The sequence below is a fragment of the Capra hircus genome, chromosome 7, assembly GCF_001704415.2.
Source record: "Capra hircus breed San Clemente chromosome 7, ASM170441v1, whole genome shotgun sequence".
Classification (NCBI taxonomy): domain Eukaryota; kingdom Metazoa; phylum Chordata; class Mammalia; order Artiodactyla; family Bovidae; genus Capra; species Capra hircus.
In genome coordinates, this window is record NC_030814.1 from 54,327,217 (window position 1) to 54,349,130 (window position 21,914).

The following is a 21,914-nucleotide window of genomic DNA, read 5'->3' on the forward strand; positions in this document are numbered from 1 at the left end:
GATGTGGGCAAAGAACACTCTGGCCTTTAAGATATGTACTAGCATTTAAGTGGCTTTAAGAAGTTTAAAATGCTATATGGTTCATTATTAATATAAAAAGAATTATAATACCAACCCAGCTAAATATCCATTATTAATTCTGTCTGAAGATTAGAAAAAAAATTTGGCAACAATTCTCTAGTATGTAGCATCTGTTTATTTGTGTTTGCTGGAAATTTGAAATAATCTTAATGTCCAACATTATAATATATAAAAGTATAGTTTATTAAAGTAATAGAACACTGTGTAGAATTTTAAGAATAATGAGTTCTCTGTGTAATGACATGTAAAAGTCTCTAGGTCATATTATTGAGCTAAGCTGAATCAGATAAAATTAAAAATACATATTTACATACCTATATACACAGAGGTAGGTAAAAATTTAAATAAGTCTAAAAGAATAATGCCAAATCATAGAGGTATAAAATTATGAGGATATACTTTCTATCATATTAACTTTTTCTCCTATATTTTACCACAAGCATATATTAACCTTATAATTAGAAAACATTAATTGACTTTTTCTACTTTGGGCAAATACTGTATTTAGATTATTTTTGAAGCATCTTACTTCCTACTGATGTTGTTCTATGTTTTCATAGGTAATTTGGTATCTTTGACAGCACAAAAATATTTTCTTCTAATGGAAGAACATTACAAGTCTACAACAGTGGTAACGGCAATGAAAACAACAATTGTAATATTCGATTGACTTAGTATATGCTAAGCCCTCTGTCTATTATCATATTCAGTCCAAAGCACGTTACTTTAGGGAAAATGTTATTATCCATATTTTACAAATAGGGCACATCTGAGAGTCAAACCTTACTCTCTTTGATGTCAAAGCTCATGGCCTCATATTCACTATCATATTAAACCATGTCCCAAATAAAGTAAACGAATGCAAAACCAATAAACATTTTCCAGAATTCAAGCCCATAAATTTCTTGTACTTCTTTTGGATAGAGTTGGTAGAGTCACCAAATAGTAAGAATGAAGAGTGCTTAATAGAGAAGGGATGCCGATTCTTGTTTGCTCAGGTCTACAGCTGTCAGATCTATTTTCTTAATGAAAATGATGAAGCTGCATAGCATAATATCTATGTAAGGCATCCCATTCTCCTTCCAGACGCCTGGGGATGCTGTGCTATACTGCAGTGTCCCATTCTCAGGCCAGTCCACACTTTGACCTTCACTCTCAGTTCAGTTCAGTTCAGTTCAGTTCAGTTGCTCAGTCGTGTCTGACTCTTTGCAACCCCATGGACTGCAGCATGCCAGGCCTCCCTGTCCATCACCAGCTCCCGGAGTTGGCTCAAACTCATGTCCATTGAGTCGGTGATGCCATACAACCATCTTATCCTCTGTCATCCCCTTTTCCTCCTACCTTCAATCTTTCCCAGCATCAGGGTCTTTTCAAATGAGTCAGTTCTTTGCATCAGGAGGCCAAATTATTGGAGTTTCAGCTTTACTCTCTTTAGGAACACCTAAACCCTTAGGAGGGCTTTCAAGAAAGCTCATTGGTAAAGAATCACCTACAATGAAGGAGAGCTGGGTTCAGCTCCTGGGCTGAGAAGATCCCCTGGAGAGGGAAATGGCAGTCCACCCTGGTGTTCTTGCCTGGGAATTCCCATGGTCAGAGGAGCCTGGCAGACTCCAGTCCATGGGGTTGCAAAAGGGTCAGATAAGACTCGGCTACTAAATAACAACAAAAGTCCTTAAGAAGTGCATTTTCTGTAACTGGTTGGGAGTCTCTAAAGAAAGGTTTGATTTTGAGCAGTGTCTAAAACTGCCAAGAATATGCTGTAATGACAACTGCATTCTGACAGTAACATTCTTCACCAATATATTGCTTATAGTAAAGAGAATACTCTTTTGTTTGTTTGTTTGTTTGTTTAAGTATGGTATGACAAAATTCGTCCTCTTGGGCCTCAGTGATCCAATGGTCTAAAAAGATTAAAGCATTACATGTTTGTACTGAAGCAACATGAGACAATTCTAAATACTTTCCTAAGTTAGACACTTGCACATTGATGGTTTCTAAGATGCAAACAATAATAATAAAATGGTCTAGGTGACAATGAGACTTTGATTATAGCTATTTAAGTTTTGTAGTTTATGCTCAGTCTCACAATTTTGAAAAAAAAATGCTTGTGTGAGATAATCTTATAAATACAAGTTTGGTGCACTTGTTTGAAAACTACCCAGAGTGGAAATAAATAGTGTAACTTACATGGCTCTTGAAAGCACATCAGTTTAATTTTTTAAAGAAATAAGAGATTGAAATTGGACAATATAAGGGTTGTTGGAAAATCTGAAGTCTAACCTCTGAGAAGTCGTGTATACGTGCACTTCTTTGTATGTGTGTGCATGCATGTATTTGTGTGTACATGAACAGTATGAGTAAGGCTCTGGGTATTTAATCGAAGTGTAGATGTATGTGTGTCTATACACACGTAAGCATCAGAAATACACTTCTGAGAGCTTCAACATAAGGATGGATCTTATAGCTAGAAAACTAGGCATTAAGGTATGAGAAGTGTTTAATTTTTTAAAGATCTGAGATCTGCTTACTTTTACAGCCACAATTTATTTTGATACATGAAGCTCCTTTAATCCTATGCAAAGTTGATCAATAAAGAAATAACTGTCTCTCTTTATTACCCTAGTCTCTTAAACTAAAGAGACTAAAGGCAACTAAAGGTTGACTAATTTGCCAGTAGTCAATTTCCAACTAAAGTTTGTTCACGTTCAAATCAGTTGTACAAAGCACTGCGTTCAGTCAAATAATTCAGACTGAGGTTTGGTTTGGGAGAGCGGGACAAAATGAAGATGGTAACACTTTAACAAGCTGTTGAACAGAAGTGACTAAATGTCTTCTCTTCAAATCTTAACACTTTCTAGGAGTAAAATTCTCAGCTTCCAGCTGCCAAGCAAGGAGTCATTTCACACCTCCAGTCCTCAGTATCAAGAACTCCCTGCCTCAAACCTCCTCACTTCCTGAGGTCTGAGCTGGTTGCCTGACCTCACATTTATGGTCAACTTTGTGGTGTTTTGCAAGCCTTCCAGTGGAGGCTTTCCAGAAAAAGTATTCTGACAGCAACTTGTAAGAGGGGACTTCTCATATCTTTCTCATAAGGTCCATTTCTCTGAATTCTTTATGTTCATTCCTGTTGGACCTGGAAGATAAATGTGTCCATTCAACAAGACATTTCTTACCTGCTATATGCTTCACCTGGGGCTGGTGCACTGGGATGACCCAGAGGGATGGTATGGAGAGGGAGCAGGGAGGGGGGTTCAGGATGGGGAACACATGTATACCTGTGGTGGATTCATGTTGATGTATGGCAAAACCAATACACTATTGTAAAGTAATTAACCTCCAATTAAATAAATTTATATTAAAAAAAAACTTTGATAGGGTGGTTCTAGTTACTTACTCTTGTATACCAAACCACCCTCAAGCTGAATATCTGAAAAAAATAATGCATTATTGTCCCTTTCAGTCCCAAGCGTTGACTAAGGTCACTTGGACAGTTCTCACTAAAGGTCTCTCATGACATTGCAGTCAGATGGCAGTGGGCACTGGAGTCACCTTGAGGCTCATCTTGGTTCAAAGCCAAGAAGGCTTCCTCCCGCACAGATCTGGCTTCCCAGGGTTTCCTCTTTCCTTCTCTCTACACAGTGTCAACTCTTCTGTGGGCCTCTCCATACGTATGATCTTCTGACACGATTGTGGGCTTAAGAAAGCAAATAGTCACACTTCTCCCATGGTGCTTGACTTGCAAGAGAGAAGAATGAAACTTCTGGGCCAGCTGAATTTGTTGTTACTTCAAGTCATGCCTGACTCTATGACCCCATTGACTGCAGCACATCAGGCTTCCCTGTACTCCACTATCTCTCAGAGTTTGCTCAAATTCATGTCCTTTGAGTCGATGATGCTACCTAACCATCTCATCCTCTGCTCTCCTCTTCTCCTTTTGCCTTCAATCTTTCCCAGCATCAGTGTCTTCTTCAATGAGTTGGGTCTTGACATCAGATGGCCAAAGTATTGGAGCTTTGGCTTAAATATCAGTGCTTCCAATGAATATTCAGGTTGATTTCCTTTAGGATTGACTGGTTTGATCTTGTAGCTCAAGGGACTCTCAAGAGTCTTTTCCAGTACCAGAATTCAAAAGCATTAGTGCTGGGACCAGTCTCCCCTCAAAATTGGCACAGCATCTATTCAGCTGTATTGTAACATTCAAAGCAGTCCCAGGGCCAGCTCAGATTTCAGGGTACAAAGTGAGACTCTTATTTTTGTGGAGGAGTGACAAAACCACATTGCAGAAGAGTGCTGGAACAAGCAATATGACAACTACCTTCAGAAAACACAATATGTCCCATTTAGTGTCTCATGGATGGAGGGTGCATTCCTACTCTCTATTTACATTCCAGATTGCATTTTCAAATCCTTAAAGTCTTCAGGTATAGTATTTCTTCTCTGTTTCTGTAATTCCCCCTCCCTGTTTCTCTTCCATAAAACTTGATTGAGTTCCTACAAATGGGTAGCCTCTCTGTAACAGTCACATCCTTGAATTCAGATAATGGGGTCAGTTGAACAAAGCTAGTGAAGATGATGGAATTCCAGTTGAGCTCTTTCAAATTCTGAAAGATGATGTTGTGAAAGTGCTGTACTCAATATGCCAGCAAATTTGGAAAACTCAGCATGGCCACAAGACTGGAAAAAGTCAGTTTTCATTCCAATCCCATATAAAGGCAATGCCAAAGAATGCTCAAACTACCGCATAATTGCACTCATCTCTACTTTACACTAGTAAAGTAATGCTCAAAATTCTCCAAGCCAGGCTTCAGCAATATGTGAACCATGAAATTCCAAATGTTCAAGCTGGTTTTAGAAAAGGCAGAGGAACCAGAGATCAAATTGCCAAAATCTGCTGGATCATGGAAAAAAACAGGAGAGTTCCAGAAAAACATCTATTTATGCTTTATTGACTATGCCAAAGCCTTTGACTGTGTGGATCACAATAAACTGTGGAAAATTCTTCAAGAGATGGGACTACCAGACCATCTGACCTGCCTTTTGAGAAACCTATATGCAGGTCAGGAAGCAATAGTTATAACAGGACGTGGAACAACAGACTGGTTCCAAATAGGAAAAGAAGTACATCAAGGCTGTATATTGTCAACCTGCTTATTTAACTTCTATGCAGAGTACATCATGAGAAACGCTGGGCTGGAAGAAGCACAAGCTGGAATCAAGATTGCCGGGAGAAATATCAATCACCTCAGATATGCAGATGACACCACCCTTATGGCAGAAAGTGAAGAGGAACTAAAAAGCCTCTTGATGAAAGTGAAAGAGGAGAGCGAAAAAGTTGGCTTAAAGCTCAACATTCAGAAAATGAAGATCACGGCATCTGGCCCCATCACTTTATGGGAAATAGATGGGGAAACAGTAGAAACAGTGTCAGACTTTATCTGTTTTGGCTCCAAAATCACTGTAGATGGTGACTGCAGCCATGAAATTAAAAGACACTTACTCCTTGGTAGAAAAGGTATGACCAACCTAGACAGCATATTCCAAAACAGAGACATTACTTTGCCAACAAAGGTCCGTTTAGTCAAGGCTATGGTTTTTCCAGTGGTCATGTACGGATGTGAGAGTTGGACTGTGAAGAAAGCTGAGTGCCGAAGAATTGATGCTTTTGAAGTGTGGTGTTGGAGAAGGCTCTTGAGAGTCCCTTGGACTGCAAGGAGATCCAACCAGTCCATTCTGAAGGAGATCAGCCCCGGATGTTCTTTGGAGGGAATGGTGCTAAAGCTGAAGCTCCAGTACTTTGGCCACCTCATGCGAAGAGTTGACTCATTGGAAAAGACTCTGATGCTGGGAGGGATTGGGGGCAGGAGGATAAGGGGACGATAGAGGATGAGATGGCTGGATGGCATCACCGACTCAATGGACTTGAGTTTGAGTGAATTCCGGGAGATGGTGATCGACAGGGAGGCCTGGTGTGCTGAGATTCATGGGGTTGCAAAGAGTCGGACATGACTGAGAGACTGAACTGAACTGAACACCATGTTGTACTAAAATGTTCTCTTTTAACAGATAGTTACTCTTTTTTTTAGAAGAAGGAAAACAATTGTGTTTAATATGGAATACAATAAATAATACAGGAATAACCCTGCCATGTTAAGGAGTTAGTCCCTGCTCCTGGTAGTTTTGGCTAATGAATGATAAGAAGCAACCATTTATTTATTGACAGCTTTTATACTACCTAGGGCTACTATGTAGCTCCATCAGTAAATAATCTGCCTGAAATGCAGGACACCTGGGTTTATTTCCTGGGTCGGGAAGATCCCCTGGAGAAGGAAATAACAACACACCACAGTATTCTTGCCTGGAGAATCCCATGAACACAGGAGCCTGGCAGGCTACAATCCATGTGGTCACAAGAGTGGGACACAGCTTAGTAACTAAACCCCAGCACTACCTGTACTGGAAACAACAGGGGGACAAAACAGGTCCATGCTGTAGGCTGATTTCTGTCTCCACCCCAAATTAATATGGTGGAGTCCTAACCCCCATCCCACCAGAAGGCCACTTATCTCAAACTAGGGTCATTGTATACATAATTAGTTAAGATGAGGTCATAAGGATGAGTTTTAATTCAAGATGACAGGTATCCCTATAAAAAGAGAAAATGTGGACACAGACACCTATGCACAGAAAGAAGATGATGTGAAGAGACACATGGAGAAGATGGCCAACTCCAAGCCAAGGAGAGACGCCTGGAAAAGATCCTTCACTCACAGTCCTCTAAAGGAACCAACCCTGCCAACACCTTAATCTCAGACTTCCAGCCTCCAGATCAGTGAGACAATACATTTCTGTTGTTTACACCATTCATTTTTATGGTGCCCTAGTATGGGCTTCCTAGGTGGCGCTAGTGGTAAGGAACACACCTGCCAATGCAGGAGACACGAGCTTGACCCCGGGGAGATCAAGGCAAGGTCCTCTGGAGGAGGGCATGGCAACCCACTCCAGTATTCTTGCCTGGAGAACCCCATGGACCAAGAAGTCTGGCGGTCTACAGTCCATAGGGGCTGCAAAGAGTCAGACAAAACTGAAGTGACTCAGCATGCACAGTAAACTACTATAGTCCTAATTCATAGAGCTTATCAGCCAGACATTAATCAAATAATTAAAAATAAGAAGCATATAATTACAAAATTGAACTCAGAAATATGAAACAAAGAAATGCAATTCAATGAGAGCAGAGACTAGACGAATATTTCTGAGGCTGGTGGATCAGAGAAAGTTTTCATGAGGAAATGATGCTGAGGTGGAAGATGAAGAGTGATGAGGAGTAAACAGAGAAAAAGCAAGACAAGCATGTCACAGGTTGGGGAAGCTGGTGATGTGGTAACAGCACCTTCGGAGGCCTTTGTTAACTGACACAGTTTGCAACTGAGATACCAAAACAAAGGAAGTGTGGCTTTAACAAAGGGAATGGGAGGGGCAATAATGTAAAATAAGACTGGTAAACTAGGAAGAATAGCCATGCCTTTGCAGACCTCATTAAAGACATCTTTTAGTTTTACAGATCACTGAGAACCCCTTAAAGCAGTGGTCCCCAACTTTTTGGTACCAGAGACTGCTTTCCCAGAAGACAATTTTTCCACAGACTGGGTGGAGGGTTGGGGTCAGGATTATTCAAGTGCATTACATTTATTGTGCACTTGATTTATGTTATTGCTGCACCAGTTCCATTTTAGATCATCAGGCATTAGATCCCAGAGCCTGGGGACCCCTGCCTCAAAGAGTTATAAGTTGGAGGAGGTATGATCATATTTGAGTTGTAAAAATACTTATTTTGGAGAGAACATGTTGGAAAGTGCTTGGGCAGGGGACAGGGAAGGAAGATCTGGATTCAAGAAGATGGAGTGCAATGGCCTGTAGGTAGGAGGCTCAGAGAGGTGGGAGAGAAAGCCAGCTGAATCCAGAAAAGGGTCAGGGAGACAGAAAAAGCTACCTGTGCTGTGTGACATATTTAGGAAGAGAACAGCATAAGATTTGCTGATGGGGGGATCAGAGATGAATGTGGCTATTTCTCTGTACCATCACTCAGAGTTGCTATTAGAAGACTCATTTTGAGGGAGATGCTTATGGACTTCTCATGTTTTATGGGCACTGGGGAGCTGCAAGTTTAGAAATCAAGAAGGCAACTGAATACACATGGAGCTCAAAAAGTGAACTCTGGGTTAGATATATAAATTTGAGGGTCATTAGCAAACAGATAGGGATTGGAGCTTTGCATGTGACTGGGATTGCTATGAAAAAGGGTACAAAGTAGGAAGAGACCATGACCTAGAATGGAAAGTTAAACTAAAATTTTTACTTGTCTTTTTTTTTTTAATTTTCCTATTATTTCACATGAAATGATATAAGAGTTTGTATCCTATTCCTCCTGACAATTTGCTTTTTTAAAAAAAAAAAACAGAGGCCTCTGAAACCACAGATCTCCAAGTTACAGTACAACTTTGGGCAATTGTTAATCATATATGCTTTCATTAAAAAAAAAGCAACTGCAGTTGTTTTTGGTTTTTCTACTTCAAATTACAGAAGGAGAGAAATGTTTTCATAAGTATTTTAGATAAAAATAAAGCAAGAATTGATTTTGCTTTTCATAGCTTAACAACAACAACAACAAAAAAAAAGGCACCTTTAAAAACAACCTATTGCCCATAGGGAAAAAGAGGCCTTATCTGATTATAGTGATGATTGGATTTTTCGTACTTATTGACATTTGGTCCGGGCACTATCCTTGAATCATTCAAATTCTAGCAGCATCACAACATTATTTGCGAGTGTTTACTGCCTTTGTTAAAGCAGAAAGATACACACATGCGTTGTTCCCTTTTTAAAAGAAACTCACTGGGTTGTGCCATTTCATTGGCCCTTAGAAACTGTTCAATTATTTCTTTGTTAGTATGGACAGAAAATATGAGCATGCTTACTCCATCACCCTTTTAGATTTCTCTTATCAAACTTGCAGATGTTCGTAGCTGCTAACTCTAGCTATGAAATGAGCATAGCTGGAAACAAAAAGGCGACTAGAAGAGTCAACAGAGTAAGCAGTGATATCCACTCCATCATTGGGGTCAGATTGTCATACATCCAAGTGAAATGTGTGCTGTGAATCTATATGTGCACTTCATTTTTGTTAATAATGATACCAGTAATAGTGAGATTAGAAGAAAGTGCTGATTCTTTTTAAATTTGATATTAACTCTATGCAACTTTATTAATATACCATTATATATTAAAATCTGCACACCACGGAATATAGTTTTATTGCTAGAACCTAAAAAAAAAAATTCATCATGAAACTCTGAAAAGTTTAATCTATAAGAATATTCATTTATATTTGGCTCTGAGAAGCATAAACTTAGAACCAGAGAACATAAGTTAAAATGGTAAGGTCCATCTATACGATGAAATAACTCACAGCTATTAAAATTAGGATACTGAAATATAATGAAATGGAAATGGTCAAGATATAAAGACAGTGCAAAAATAATTATATGGAATATCACTTCTGTGCATGCATGTGAAAAATGGCTATTTATTAAAAAAAGTTTGAAATAGTTTACACTGAATTCTTAAACTTAATAAAATTTTACTTTTAAGTCTGAATGTTAAATATTGTTGCGAGCAAAATGACACAAAGACAAAACACACGAGACACACAAAAGACGGACAATACACACTCTGGCCAGAGGAACAGAACTGCTCAAACAATTTGCGGTTTATTAATATAAAGCCCCCCTAGGCAGAATTCCAGACTGCATGAATAAGCCTTTTCAGTACAGCGCAGGTGCATACATGTTATCGTACAGCAAGGGGAGTGAAATCCCTGTCTACTGCAGAGTCTGTCCAAAGCCCTCTTTTCCTTCTTATCACAAGAAGGGAATGCTCCCTCGTTTGCAAGGGACTGTTAAACTCAAGGCTGTGTCCAGACTCTTTGGCAGAACACCTCGTTTGCAAGGACATTCAGCCCGAGCAGAGAGACCCATTTGCAGGCACATCTCTACTACCCTATTAACCCTTCAAATATACTTGTGATACATTTTCATTACTGTGGCTTTTTGTATATTCCAAATGTTTCTCAATGAGTGTGACTTTTTCCAGATACAGAAAAAAACTACAATTATGATTACCTTATCCAAAAAGATAGCTATTCCTTTATCCCTCATCTACTTGCTAATATTTGACATCCTATAACTAGAGATTTATTAATCTTCAATCCTGCAAAAGCATTTCCTAGAGAAGAGAATTTAAAAAGCAGTAAGAGCATTTTCATTTAAGCTTAAATAAGCTCACTGACTCCTTCCAGAAACAGAAGTTTTATGGCTACAAAAGATTCTCCCTCACAGGACAACAGAATCCCCATCAGGAAGGTGAAGCACACTCAGCGCTCACTCTGCGCATGGGAACCTGTGACTTTTCACATTTTACCAATCTAGGGAGAATTGCAGAGAAGGAGCAGGAGAAGGCAGTACTGGCAGTACTCCAGTACTCTTGCCTGGAAAATCCCATGGATGGAGGAGCCTGGCAGGTTGTAGTCCACGGGGTTGCTAAGAGTCGGACACGACTGAGTGCCTTCACTTTCACTTTTCACTTTCATGCATTGGAGAAGGAAATGGCAACCCACTCCAGTATTCTCGCCTGGAGAATCTCAGGGATGGGGGAGCCTGGTGGGCTGCCATCTATGGGGTCACACAGAGTCGGACACAACTGAAGTGAGTTAGCAGCAGCAGCAGGGAGAAGTTGACCAGTCTAGGGAGAAGCAATTTAGTAATGTAACAACTCTTCTCCAGGTCTTGGCATTTAACAACCTTATCAATGGATAAAAGTGTTCGTAAGTTATTATTTAGTTTTATGCAGATTCAGATGGACACTTTACTTCCCACTACTTTGGCTACCTCATTCCAAGAGGTTGACTCATTGGAAAAGACTCTGATGCTGGGAGGGATTGGGGGCAGGAGGAGAAGGGGACGACCAAGGATGAGATGGCTGGATGGCATCACGGAATCGATGGACTTGAGTCTGAGTGAACTCCGGGAGATGGTGATGGACAGAGAGGCCTGGTGTGCTGCGATTCATGGGGTCGCAAAGAGTCGGACACGACTGAGCAACTGAACTGAACCGAACTGAATCTTAAATGTAATAATAAATACAGATCTGAGATACATACATATATTCCCTAGACTCTGGCACGCAATTCTGTTTGTTTTCAATATACATTTAAAATAACCTGGATTATTGTGTGTCTCTTCCTTCTTCTTAGACATGTTCATCCTTTATTCATTTACATTGTGAAAATTCATTTTTGAGCAGGATGGCATTCAAACAACATAAATATTAGGTTTAGACATCAGATTAAAGTAGAACTAGGCTACATCACTTAAAAAACACCCTATTTCTAATACTTTTAATGTTACTGATACTACTGTGAAGTGGAAAGCATTTGTTGACCATCTCTTAGGATTGAGGTACTTTCTATAATTAAATTACCTATAAAGGACTTCATATATATTTATATAAATTAATTTAATTGAATAAGCACTCATTTGAGGTCCATAATTTGTTCTTGTTTGACAGATGACAAAGCTGAAATGTAAAGACTGTAAGCAATTTGCCTTACTTCACACAGCTATGAAGTATCAAACTGGATTCAAACATTGGTCTATTCAACATTAAGATTCTACTTTCATCCAGTGTGCTATAACATCTACCTAGATTTTTAGAAGAAAAAAATATAATGACCCTCCACACTACTATTTTCACTGGAATCACCACCACTATCACCACTGACTAGAATGTGATGTTCAGGAACATTTTCAACAATAAGATGCATCACTGTTGCCAAGCTGTTTGTCACTCCCAACAGTTTTTTAACGACAAAATTTGAAGTCAATCACAGGGTGTCTGGATGCAGGATGATCTGTGTTATCTAAAGCATTCAAATAGCCCCAAAGCCACTTGGAATTCTCGGTTTTCCTGGCATAGCTGACAGTTCACAGTTAATTTTATTTCCACTGTCTATCCTAGAATCTTTGCAATCAAGTTATTTTAGACAATTGATGATAAAGTACTACTCAAGTCATGATTCTGGATAATTTGAGGCAGTTATTTATCTCTTGGTAGACTTTTTCAGTAGCCTATAAACTATACGTGTAAATGACAACCTGGGTTGAGTATATTTTCACTGCACTTGACAAGCTCACTGGACCAAAAGACCTCTAGCCTGGGTGGAAATAAGCATGCTGAAATGTCTAAATTACTTAATCATATTTCCTCTCAATCAGAAATGTGAGTTCTCACCAGGCTTGTTGAATGCAATTGGCCATTTTAGTTAAGGCTCATTGAAAGGAAAAGGAAAATACATTTTAAAGACTAGATGAATAATTTTATTGCTCTCATACCTGCACCCTCAGACAGGCATTTTTGGTTGTAAATTTGGTGGAGCTGAGAGAGAAAAAAAAGGAGACTAGGGATAGCCAAAGGAAAAATATATTTATATTTTTATACACAGTATGTTATATAATATACATATTAAAGGAAAGATAAATCCATCTGAATGCAGAGCTCCAAAGAATAGCAAGGAGAGATATGAAAGCCTTCCGAAGTGAACAATGCAAAGAGATAGAGGAAAAAAACAAAGAATGGGAAAGACTAAAGATCTCTTCAAGAAGATTAGAGATACCAAGTGAATATTTCATGCAAAGATAGGCACAACAAAGTACAGAAAATAGTGTAGACCTAACAGAAGCAGAAGATAAGAAAAGGTGACAAGAACACACAGAAGAACTGTACAGAACAGGTCTTAATGATCAGGATAACCATGATGGTGTGATCACTCAACCAGAGTCAGACCATGGAGTGTGAAATCAAGTGGACCTTAGGAAGCATTCCTACAAGCAAAGCTTCTGGAGGTGATGGAATTCCAGCTGAGCTATTTCAAATCCTAAAAGATGTTGTGAAAGTGCTGCACTCAATAAGCCATAAAATTTTGGAAAACTTAGCAGTGGCCACAGGACTGGAAAAGGTCAGTTTTCATTCCAAGCCCAAAAAAGGACAATGCCGAAGAATGATTAAAACACCATACAATTGCCCTCATTTCACATGCTAGCAAGGTAATGCTTGAAATCCTTCAAGCTAAGATCTAACAGTACGTGAACTGAGAACTTCTAGACGTACAAGCTGAATTTAGAAAAGGCAGAGGAACCAGATATCAAACTGTCAACTCCACTGGATCATAGAAAAAGCAAGAGAATTCCAGAAAATTAACTACTTTTGCTTCATGGACTACACTAAAGCCTTTGACTGTGTGGATCACAAGAAACTGTGGAAAATTCTCAAAGAGAAGGGAATACCAGACCAGCTTACCTGCCTGCCCCGACCACCTCACAAGAAAACTGGATGCAGGTCAAGAGACAACAGTCAGAACTGGACATGGAACAATGTACTGGTTCAAAATTGGGAAAGGAGTGTCAAGGCTGTATATTGTCACCCTGCTTGTTTCACGTATATGAAGAGTACATCATGCAAAAATGCTAGGCTGGATGAAGCTAAAGTGGAATCAAGATTGACAGGAGAAATATTAATAACCTCATATATGCTTATGCTGCTGCTGCTGCTAAGTCGCTTCAGTTGTGTCTGACTTTGTGCAATTCCATAGACAGCAGCCCACCAGGCTCCCCCATTCCTGGCATTTTCCATGCAAGAACACTGGAATGGATTGCCATTCTTCACCAATGCATGAAAGTGAAAAGTGAAAGTGAAGTCATTCAGTCATGTCTGACTCATAACCTACCCAGCTCTTCCATCCATGGGATTTTCCAGGTAAGAGTACTGGAGTGGGTTCCCATTGCCTTCTCCAATATATGCTTATGACACCATCTTAATGGCAGAAAGTGAAGAGGAAGTAAAGAGCCTCTTGATGAGGGTGAAAGAGGAAAGTGAAAAGACTGGCTTAAAACTCAGCATTCAAAAAATGAGGACATGCCCTCTGATCACATCACTTCATGGCAAATAGATGGGGAAACAATGGAAACAGTGACAGACTTCACTTCCTTGGGCTTCAAAATCACTGCAGATGGTGACTGCAGCCATGAAATTAAAAGACACTTGCTCCTCGGAAGAAAAGCTATGACCACCCTAGATAGCATATTAAAAATCAGAGACATTCCTTTGTCAACCAAGCTGTGGTTTTTCCAGTAGTCATATATGGATGTGAGAGTCAGACTATAAAGAAAGCTGAGTGCTGAAGAATAGATGCTTTTGAACTGTGGTGTTGGAGAAGACTCTTGAGAGTCCCTTGGACTGCAAGGAGATCCAACCAGTCCATCCTAAAGGAAACCAGTCCTGAATATTCACTGGAAGGACTGATGCTGAAGCTGAAAAGCCAATACTTTGGCCACATGATGCAAAGAACTTACTCGTTGGAAAAGACCCTGATGCTTGGAAAGAATGAAGGCAGGAGGAGAAGGGGGTGACTGAGGATGAGATGGTTGGATGGCATCACCAACTTGATGGGCATGAGATTGAGCAGGCTCTGGGAGTTGGTGATGGATAGCTAAGCCTGGCATGCTGCAGTCCATTGGGTCATGAAGAGTTGAACATGACTAAGGGATTGACCTGAACTCAGCTCAGTGAGTTTCCATTTCCCAGGGAGGATAATTAACACTCAGAGAGCCTAAATAAGGAAATCATTCAAATGTACAAGGGTGGCGATAAGGAAATACCCATCATCCAAGGTAAGGATCAATGGCTGCACTTTGTGGAGCAGCTGTGAAGAGATACCCTACACCCAAGGTAAGAGAAACCCAAGTAAGATGGTAGGTGTTGCAAGAGGGCATCAGAGGGTAGACACACTGAAACCATACTCACTGAAAACTAGTCAATCTAATCACACTAGGACCACAGCCATGTCTAACTCAATGAAATTAAGCCATGCCCATGGGGCCACCCAAGATGGGCGGGTCATGGTGGAGAGGTCTGACAGAATGTGGTCCACTGGAGAAGGGAATGGCAAACCACTTCAGTATTCTTGCCTTGAGAACCCCATGAACAGTATGAAAAGGCAAAATGATAGGATACTGAAAGAGGTACTCTCCAGGTCAGTAGGTGCCCAGAATGCTACTGGAGATCAGTTGAGAAATAACTCTAGAAAGAATGAAGGGATAGAGCCAAAGCAAAAACAATATCCAGCTGTGGATGTGACTGGTGATAGAAGCAAGGTCTGATGCTGTAATGAGCAACACTGCATAGGAACCTGGAATGTCAGGTCCATGAATCAAGGCAAATTGGAAGTGGTCAAACAAGAGATGGCAAGAGTGAACGTCGACATTCTAGGAATCAGTGAAATAAAATGGACTAGAATGGGTGAATTTAACTCAGATGACCATTATATCTACTATTGCAGGCAGGAATCCCTCAGAAGAAATGGACTAGCCATCATGGTCAACAAAAGAGTCCAAAACGCAGTACTTGGATGCAATCTCAAAAATGACAGAATGATCTCTGTTCGTCTCCAAGGCAAACCATACAATATCACGGTAACTCAAGTCTATGCGCCAACCAGTAACGCTGAAGAAGCTGAAGTTGAACGGTTCTATGAAGACCTATAAGACCTTGTAGAACTAACTCCCAAAAAAGATGTCCTTTTCATTATAGGAGACTGGAATGCAAAAGTAGGAAGTCAAGAAACACCCGGAGTAACAGGCAAATTTGGCGTTGGAATACGGAATGAAGCAGGGCAAAGACTAATAGAGTTTTGCCAAGAAAATGCACTGGTCATAGCAAACACCCTCTTCCAACAACACAAGAGAAGACTCTACACATGGACATCACCAGATAGTCAACACAGAATTCAGATTGATTATATTCTTTGCAGCCAAAGATGGAGAAGCTCTATACAGTCAGCAAAAACTAGACCAGGAGCTGACTGTGGCTCAGATCATGAACTCCTTATTACCAAATTTAGACTTAAATTGAAGAAAATAGGGAAAACTGCTAGACCATTCAAGTATGACCTAAATCAAATCCCTTATGATTATACAGTGGAAGTGAGAAATAGATTTAAGGGTCTAGATCTGATAGATAGAGTGCCTGATGAACTATGGAATGAGGTTTGTGACATTGTACAGGAGACAGGGATCAAGACCATCCCCATGGAAAAGAAATGCAAAAAAGCAAAATGGCTGTCTGGGGAGGCCTTACAAATAGCTGCGAAAAGAAGAGAAGTGAAAAGCAAAGGAGACAAGGAAGATATAAGCACCTGAATGCAGAGTTCCAAAGAATAGCAAGAAGAGATAAGAAAGCCTTCTTCAGTGATCAATGCAAAGAAAAAGAGGAAAAGAACAGAATGGGAAAGACTAGAGATCTCTTCAAGAAAATTAGAGAGACCAAGGGAACATTTCATGCAAAGATGGGCCCAATAAAGGACAGAAATGGTACGGACCTAACAGAAGCAGAAGATATTAAGAAGAGGTGGCAAGAATACACAGAAAAACTGTACAAAAAAGATCTTCATGACCCAGATAATCACGATGGTGTGATCACTCATCTAGAGCCAGACATCCAGGAATGTGAAGTCAAGTGGGCCTTAGAAAGCATCACTATGAACAAAGCTAGTGGAGGTGATGGAATTCCAGTTGAGCTCTTTCAAATCCTGAAAGATGATGCTGTGAAAGTGCTGCACTCAGTATGCCAGCAAATTTGGTAAACTCAGCAGTGGCCACAGGAGTGGAAAAGGTCAGTTTTCATTCCAATCCCAAAGAAAGGCAATGCCAAAGAATGCTCAAACTACTGCACAATTGCACTCATCTCACATGCTAGTAAAGTAATGCTCAAAATTCTCCAAGCCAGGCTTCAGCAATATGTGAACCGTGAACTTCCTGTTGTTCAAGCTAGTTTTTGAAAAGGCAGAGGAACCAGAGATCAAATTGCCAAAATCTGCTGGATCATGGAAAAAGCAAGAGAGTTCCAGAAAAACGTCTGTTTCTGCCTTATTGACTATGCCAAAGCCTTTGACTGTGTGGATCACAATAAACTGTGGAAAACGTTGAGAGAGATGGGAATACTAGACCACCTGACCTGCCTCTTGAGAAATCTGTATGCAGGTCAGGAAGCAACAGTTAGAACTGGACATGGAACAAGACACTGGTTCCAAACAGGAAAAGGAGCACGTCAAGGCTGCATATTGTCACCCTGCTTATTTAACTTCTATGTAGAGTACATCATGAGAAACGCTGGACTGGAAGAAATACAAGCTGGAATCAAGATTGCCAGGAGAAATCTCAAGAAGCTCAGATATGCAGATGACACCACCCTTATGGCAGAAAGTGAAGAGGAACTAAAAAGCCTCTTAATGAAATTGAAAGAGGAGAGTGAAAAAGTTGGCTTAAAGCTCAACATTCAGAAAACGAAGATCATGGCATCCGGTCCCATCTCTTCATGGGAAATAGATGGGGAAACAATGGAAACAGTGTCAGACTTTATTTTTTGGGCTGGAAAATCATTGCAGATGGTGACTGCAGCCATGAAATTAAAAGACGCTTACTCCTTGGAAGAAAAGTTATGATCAACCTTGATAGGATATTCAAAAGCAGAGACATTACTTTGCCGACTAAGGTCAGTCTACTCAAGGCTATGGTTTTTCCAGTAGTCATGTATGGATGTGAGAGTTGGACTGTGGAGAAGGCTGAGTGCCGTAGAATTGATGCTTTTGAACTGTGGTGTTGGATAAGACTCTTGAGAGTCCCTTGGACTGCAAGGAGATCCAACCAGTCCATTCTGAAGGAGATCAGCCCTGGGATTTCTTTGGAAGAAATGATGCTAAAGCTGAAACTCCAGTACTTTGGCCACATCATGCGAAGAGTTGACCCATTGGAAAAGACTTTGATGCTGGGAGGGATTGGGGGCAGGAGGAGAAGGGGACGACAGAGGATGAGATGCCTGGATGGCATCACTGACTGATGGACGTGAATCTAAGTGAACTCTGGGAGTTGGTGATGGACAGGGAGGCCTGGCGTGCTGCGATTCATGGGGTCGCAAAGAGTCTGACATGACTGAGCAACTGAACTGAACTGAAGTAAATAGCAAAGATGAGATTATATGTACTGATCCTTTGGCTCCATGGTGATGAGCTAATATATGTACTTTCTCCATATCCTTGACAAATCTCAGAATTTTTCAAATTGTGCCTGATGCCATCTATATTAGGCTCACCTGGGAGTACATGCTAAAGCACAATTTCTACAGTCTTTTACTCACTTTCCAAATTAGAGTCTCTGGGGAAAATAAGATAAAGTGAGTGAAAGTGTTAGTCGCTCACTTATGTCCAACTCTTTGTGACCCCATGGACTGTAGGCCACTAGGCTCCTCTGCCTATGGAATTCTCTAGGCAAGAAAACTGGAGTAGTTTCCATTCCTTTCCTCAAAGGATCTTTCTAAACCAAAATTGAACCCAGTTCTACATTGCAGGCAGATTCTTTACCATCTGAGCCACCAAGAAAGCAAGTCCCAAAGATCTAAATTTTTAATTTACTCCAAAGATGACTTTTTAAAAATGGTACTATTTGAGAAATGGTGTGACTAACAGGTAGGGTCATGATTTTGAGAATAATACAGTAGAAAGACTGTGATGTCATAAATCAGATGACCTGGGTTTTAATCACACCCTGCAATCGACAAGTTACTTTACCTTTTTGGTCTATGTAATCCCATTTGTAAAGAGGCAGTATTAGATCAGATGCCCACTGTAAAATTTTGCAAGTTCTTGAAATAGACCCCCACAATATAGGCAATATTAGTTCAGTAAGACTAATTGTTTGCAGTGCTGGCTACTGTATTTCAAAGAGACTTTCACTCTGTGGAATAGAGTCAAAGTTGGTCAGCACCACAGCCAGTCAAGAGCACTTGGGTCCTTCCCTGGCTTTCAGTACTCTTCTAGGCATAATTAAAGATGGGTGAGTGAGGGCTGCCATTCCAAATGTGCCACGGTTGAAGCACGGAGGTAGATTCTTCTAACCAGCAGCATATTTCATGGAAGACAAGTGATATTTTCTATCTGAGAAAGCAGGGACTTTAAGAACTGACAGCAACAGCTCCCTAATCTATTTCAGCTAAGAGGTAATCATTTCCAATCTCAGAAACGATTCCTGCAAATCCAACAGCACGCATTTCATTTGTGGCTCACACAACTGTACTGGCCTTTATAAGAGAAGTAAATAGGTCCTCAGTGGCTGCTTTGTATTGCCAATTAGCTAATCTGTTGGCAGAATCTTGCATCTGCATATGCAAATACACGTTTAGCAACACACCGTAGTATGCTGGGACACATTTCATTTTGCAGACATTATTTTGGGGGCCTGGAAGAAAACGCAGTCTTTATTTTAACTTGCAGTGACTTGTCCAGTGTTTTCCATACCAACATGTGTTTGATATGTAGGTCCCAAAATAAACAGCTAATGAATATTCAGGTGTGATGAATGCAATCACAGAAAGAGCCAAGAATAGACCATCAGAGTGCAGACTCCTACGTCCCATCTGTAACCATTAGGATAACAGGACTACACTGCCAGTAGTGAGGCACAGAGTCATTCATTTAACAAATAGCTATCACTGCACATTATGTATGAGCTACTGAAATAAACAGCAGTTTTTAATTTCAAGGAGGAAAAATTACCTGAAAGTAGAGAACAATTGCTTAGCAGTATTTATTCAACAAATATTTATTGAGTACATACTTCATATGTGTGAGATACTGATACAGGCACTGAAGATTCAAGCAACAATTTTTTTTTTAAGTGCTAAAAATCATTTCCCTTGCAGACTTTATGTTTGAGGAAGACAAACAAAGATTAAATAAATATGAAATGTAGAGTATGATAGATTGTGATGAGTACTAAGAAAGGATGGCAGGAAGGATGGGACCAAGAAGAAAAGAGACTGACTTAAGATCAGGAAAGTCCTACTAGGAAGATACAAATTAGAATGTAGATTTGATAAAGATAAGAAAGTGAGCCATGGGGATGTCAGTGGGAACAGTGTTATAGGCAAGGAAAAGTGTTAAGTGCAATGTGTTAGGTGAGTGTTCAGTAATTTGAAGAATAGATGGGAGGCTTCTATGGCTAACATAGAATAAACTTTAAGAAAGGAGTCAGATAAGAGTATGCCCAATCATGTAAGATTTTATAAACCATAAAAAAAAGTCTTTGACTTTGACTCTGAGTGAGATGGGAAGCCACAGGAATTTGAGAAAAAGGTGATATCATTGAACTTTTATTTTAAAAGAAAGACATTAGCCATTGAGCTGAAAGTAGACTAGCGCAGAGAAGGGCAGAAGAAGGAAGTCCAGTGGGATGGGTGTTGCTATTAACAACTCTATGAGTGATGGAGGCATGGATTAGGGTAGCAGTGATGAAGCTGGTGGGAAATGGCTGGATTTCGGATGCTTTACATGCACAGCTAATATGATTTTTGAATCACCTCATTTTCATTTTGGAATATAATATACATGTATGTAAAACATAAATGCAACATCTATCAAATATGTAAACATCAGGTATCCCCCACCCAAGTTAATAAACACAACATTACCAGCACTCTAGACATTCCGTATAGTTAGCGCATGAGAAAGACTGCATGTGCTGAGTAGAAGCAAGGGAAATATAAGAGAGACCCGAGATCAAACTTCGTTGTTGTTGTTCAGTGACTCAGTTGTGTCCAACTCTTTGCAATCCCATGGACTGCAGCAAACCAAGCTTCCCTGTCCTTCACTGTTGCTCAGAGTTTGATTTATAAATCAAATTTATAAAGGTGAAAATTAAGGTCTTAAATAAAAAATTCACTGGATAGGATGAACAGTAGAATAGACATTGCAGAGTAAAAAGAGATGAACTTTATGTCTTTAATGAAAAGGGATGGAACTACACTCTTGAGAAATACAAGGGACATCTTCCAATAGAGGTAAAAGCTGTTCGTGCAGACTCGGTCATTCTCAGAGGAAGAGTTCTCTTCACAGGAGAAAACACAGATTCAGGGTGTTACTGGCTAAAGAACTAGATAGAAATGATTCTTGTTCAGTCCTGAAATCTAATCACAGTGGCTACAAACACTAGAGAGCAGAAAAAAATATGGGCCAAATATTTATTGTAAACTTCTGATAATCTAGAAGGCATGGTATACGAGTTATGTGACTTTGGCTACAGAGGAGTCTCTTTTTAAAGGACTGCTAGCACTGGAGCTTCTGCTCACTTCATTAATGTCAAAGGAATAGACAGAGTACCAGGAATTGCTTTAATTAAAAATATTATGGAACAAAATATTCTGTTGCAGACTATTCTGTTCTAGTGGTAGAATACAGTACTGTAACAGCTTGAGGTGAAGATCATAAAAGGATGCTTTTGAACATAGAGAAATAGAGTTTTTATCAGCACCTAGATCTGTGGTCTGCAATAGCTATAACATTTATAATGTGTGAATGAAAATAATAGTTAAGAATCTAAGACATTTAATTTTACCGAAGTGTGCAGCAGCACCACTAATAATCATAACCGGTTCTTGAAATTTCTTGACCCTGGTACTAAAGACTAGGATATTTTAGGTAGGAAGTTCCACTACTGAGAACTCAAAGAGCTGTAGGTTGCTTCCAACCTCATCTTAGAATTAGTCAATCTGTTGTTTTGTTGTTGTTCAGTCACTAAGTCATGCCCAGCTCTTTGCAACCCCATGAACTAGCTACAGCATGCCAGGCTTCTCTGTCCCTCACTATCTCCCAGAGTTTGCTTAAACTCATGTGTATT

General features: G+C 39.9%; 1 pseudogene; it reads left to right on the forward strand.

The window, feature by feature from the left end:
* Nucleotides 1-21,676, forward strand: part of LOC102169867 — a 63,485-nt pseudogene extending 41,809 nt beyond the window's left edge.